General features: G+C 48.8%; 1 long non-coding RNA gene across 1 annotated transcript in view; it reads right to left on the bottom strand.

Moving 5' to 3' along the window:
• Nucleotides 1–2,551: 2,551 nt before the first annotated feature.
• LOC106816987 overlaps nucleotides 2,552–4,568 on the bottom strand; it is an 11,158-nt gene continuing 9,141 nt past the window's right edge. The window contains exon 3 of the long non-coding RNA XR_001394975.1: nucleotides 2,552–2,632. This is a non-coding gene — a long non-coding RNA (uncharacterized LOC106816987). The remainder of the gene's footprint in view (nucleotides 2,633–4,568) is intronic.

Genomic DNA, 4,568 nt, shown 5'->3' on the forward strand with positions numbered 1-4,568 from the left:
AAGACAGTTTGAATTAACCACTTGCGGCCTGTGCTGCTGTGCTATTGTAGAGCAGCGCGATTGAGAGAATGCACCAAACATATAGTTACAGCTCTGCTGCTGCCTTGCTGCTGCTGCTTATTGTTACGAGCAGCACCCAAACATTAGTTAACACTCTGCTGCTGTTCTGCTTGCTATTGCTAGAGCAGCGATGATGAGAGAATGCCACCAAACATAGTTAACGCACTCTGCTGGCTGCTTGCGCTGCTGCTGCTGCTGCTATTTGTAGATCAGCTACTGATGACGGGAATGCACCCAACATTAGTTACACACGCTGCTGCCCTGCCCTGCTGTTGCTGCTGGCTGCCTTTCTAATTATAGAGCAGCGATGAGAGAATGCACCAACATTAGTTAACCACTCTGGCTTGCTCTGCTGCTGCCGCTGGCTGCCATTGTTAGACAGGCATGAGAGAACTGGCCAGCCAAAACATTAGTTAACACTCTGGTGCTGCTGTGCTGCTTGCTGCTGCTATTGTAGAGCAGCGCAGTGACGCGCAACTCGCATTAACAACATTAGTTAACCATGCTTGCTGCTGCTGCTGCTGCTGCTTGTTGCTTTGTTAGAGGCAGCAATGAGAGAATGCATCCAAACACTAGCTTTAACCACTTCTGCTGCTGACTGCTGCTGCTGTGCTGCCTGCTGCTGCTGCCTTCTGCTGCTGTTAGTATTGTAGAGCAGCAACTGGAGGAATGCACCAAACATTTAGTTACCACTTTGCTGCTTGTGCTGCTGCCTGCTATATGTAGAGCAGCACATGAGAGAATGCCACCAAAACAGTAGTTAACTACTTCTGCTGCTTGCTGCCTGCGTGTAGGCCAGCGAATGATGAGAATGCCCACCAAACATTAGTTACCACCTCTGCTGGTTGCTGCTGCTGCTGCTGCTGCTGCCCCTATTGTAGAGCAGCGCATGAGAGAATGCACAAACATTTAGGTTAACACTCTTGCTGCTGGCTGCGGCTGCTGCACTGTGCATGTCTAATTGTTAAGAGCAGCGTATGAGAGACATGCACCAAACATTAGTTAACCATCTTGCTGCGGTGTGCTGCTGCTGCTGCTCGCTATTGTAGAGCAGCGATGAGAGAGTGCACCAAACATTAGTTAACCCACTCTGTGCTGGCTGCTGCTCGCTGCTTGCTATTGTAGAATCGCGGATTGATGTGATGAGAATGGCTCCGACCAAACTTAGTTAACCACTCTGCTGCTGCTGCTGCTGCTGCTGCGCTGCTGCTATTGTAGAGCAGCGATGAGAGAATGCACCAAACATTAGGTTAAACACTCTGCTGCTGCTGGTCTGCTTGCTGCCTGCTGCTTGCTCGCTGCCTGTGCTTGCTATTGTAGAGCAGCGATGAGGAGAATGTGCACCAAACATTAGTTAACTACTCTGCTCCTGCTGCTGCTGCTTGCTGTATGTTGTAGAGCGCGATGAGAGAATGCCACGCAAACATTAGTTAACAAACGCTGCTGCTGCTGCTGCCTGCCTGCTGCTGCTGCTGCTGCTGCTGCTCTGTTGTGAGAGCGAGCGTGGAGAGATGCCACCAAACATGTAGTTAACCACTCTGCTGCTGCTGCTGCTGCTGGCCTGTCTGCTATTGCTAGAGCAGCGTCATGCACGATCTGAGGGAATGCACCAAGACATTAGTTAACCACTCTTGATTCCTGCTGCTGCTGCTGCTGCTGTTGTAGANTAATCTCGAGGGTAAGTTTATCTCTCACATAAACCGTACACCTCACATATAGTGATAGTGGTCAAGAGCAAACATTCACGGAATAATCTTTCCAATTAAGTAACTCCACATAGGCAACATATTTTTGTTCACGCTGTGATCTAAGGAACGACGTTTTGGCAGGCACGCAGGCGTACCTTCCAAAGTGTAACAGAAATTATGAACTAAAGTATAGATGGCATTATTTTTCATCATGATTTTTCACATATGTGTAACCGAGTTCTTTCTTTGACCTAAAAACATTTTATATTGTATTTGTTTAATTTGAAGATGTATGTTAGGATATTTCATGTTTTCCATCGGGATCCTTGACATAAAAACTGGCATAGATACCTAGATCTTGGTAATCGTGGCACGTATAGCCATTTTATGGCAAAGAAATGCGTTTGTGGCAGCCATTTTGGATTAAATATTTTTGGCGGGAAGATGTTATGATACATCTCAATGTGTTCTATATCCGTTCTATGGGGTTCATTGACCTCAAAAACATATGTATAGAGACCAAGATCATGGTACTTGGTGCACTTACAGCTGATCGATTTATGGGCAAAACTGTGTTTTGTGGTGGCCATTTTGAATTTTCAACTTTTTGGCGGGAAGATATATCTTATGATATTTGACAAGAGTTTTATTGCATTATTTGTCTTCAAAAACATAGGTATAGACGCCAAGATCATGGTAATCGGGGCACTTACAGCTAATTTATGGGCAAAAACACGTTTTCTGGTGGCCATTTTTAATTTTTGATTTTTTGGCAGGAACCGTTGGAGTGACATCGTGCATACTCAAAACCCCCCTAGAGCAAATTTTCATGCTTCTTTCCAGAAGTGCACACTTTAAGTAAAAAATGTCACATATCCGCCCCACTAAGACGGGGGCCGGCAGAACGGGAACCTGGAAAACCCAAGAGGTGACAGGATAATGCCCGGATGGCGGGCACAGGAATCGCCGGGGTATATAAGGCGAGCGGCACTCAGGCACAGGGAGCTCGACTCTCTCTCTCCCTGTGTTCTACCTTGTCACGTTGCATTTCTACGCTACGTCTTGTACTTGTACTATTATGGCTATCAATACAGTCGCTTGTGGTACGTTACTTCGCTAGTTCGTGTTTGCTTCATGTCGTTGCGCATCTTATACCCTGTTCTCTTACCCGCTGCCTACCTCACCTAAGTAACCGAAGTACGAGGTTACAACAGCATCTGCGTGTACAATGCGTAAACAACCCCGTGTGTGTGTCAATAAGGTGGCACGCGCAAAACCCGCGCAGGGGGGATCAGTGCCCCCCACTCAGTCGTCTGCCGCCATCTTCGTTCATCTGTGATCTTCCTATGACAAATAGTGTCATAGGCGAGCGTATATGCGTATGTCGTATTTGTCATAGATGCAAGCAGAACATGTTGGGCCTGCTTACCGAAGCTGCTCCTGATTGCGCGAACGCACACACACACACACACGCGCGCGCGCGCACACACACACGCACGCGCGCACACACACACACACACACACACACACACACAACACACACACACACACACACCACACACAGCACCAATGCACGCAGGCAGAACACACAGGCGTAAATTGCGTCTATAATTGCGACTGGCAGGAAAACTATCGTACGTAGCAGTACGTACGGTGAGCGTACGCCTTCCGTTGAGGACTGTCACTCGTATCATATGTTCATTAGGGTAGCGCAAGATAGAATAATGATAGCGCATGTTGAAATTTCCAATCCGTTTTTAATCTCGCACACTTCTTTCTACGGCGTGCGTGCTTGCCGTGGCCTGCATTGCGGGCGCGGGTGTGCGTCGCGTGCGTGCGTCTGATTCGTGCCGTGCTTTCAGCGTGGAATTAGTGGCGGGTGGTGTGCCGGGCGGGCACGTACGTCAGCTGCCATCAAGCCTTTCCGTGCAAACAAATTGGTCGCCTTATTGCGCCGGCATGTGTGCGTGTGCGTATGCGTGGTGTGTGTGTGGTGTGTGTGTGTGTGTGTGTGTGTGTGTTGTGTGTGTGTGTGTGTGTGTGTGTGTGTGTGTGTGTGTGTGAACGACGCGCGCGAGCACGTGACAATGGCCAGCGGCTGTACATCAATTTCGCTTGCTAACTAAAACAGTCGTAGCGTCTCTTGAGCTGCGATCCGAGCTAGTGCGTGCGATTGATGCTTTCTTGAAAGGAAATTATAGAGACTAATTAGTAGCCTGTTCCGTACTATCCACGAAGCACCTCACACACACATCACACACACACACACACACACACACACATACACAACACACATCGACGACACACACAGCACACACACCACACCACACACACCCACAGCACACACACACACACACACACACCGACATCACACACACACACACACACACACACACACACACACCACACACACCACACACACTACACACAACACACACACACACACGACACACACACACACACACACAACACACCAGTCGCCACATCACAACCACGAGGAGCGACACTACGCGCCCTCGGGGCGCACACACCCACAAGCACAACACACAGCACACACAAGTCAGCACATTCACACACATACCACACACACACACCACACACACACACACACACACACAACACACACACACACACACACACACACACACCACACACAGCGCACACACACACACACACACTACACACACACACACACCACACACACAGCAACATACACAACACAACACACACACACACACACGAGTGCCACACACACACACAGCGTGCCACACACATCCTCCACACACACACCACCACACACAACACACACGACACAACACA

This window comes from Priapulus caudatus, unplaced genomic scaffold (assembly GCF_000485595.1).
Source record: "Priapulus caudatus unplaced genomic scaffold, Priapulus_caudatus-5.0.1 Scaffold1552, whole genome shotgun sequence".
Classification (NCBI taxonomy): Eukaryota; Metazoa; Priapulida; class Priapulimorpha; order Priapulimorphida; family Priapulidae; genus Priapulus; species Priapulus caudatus.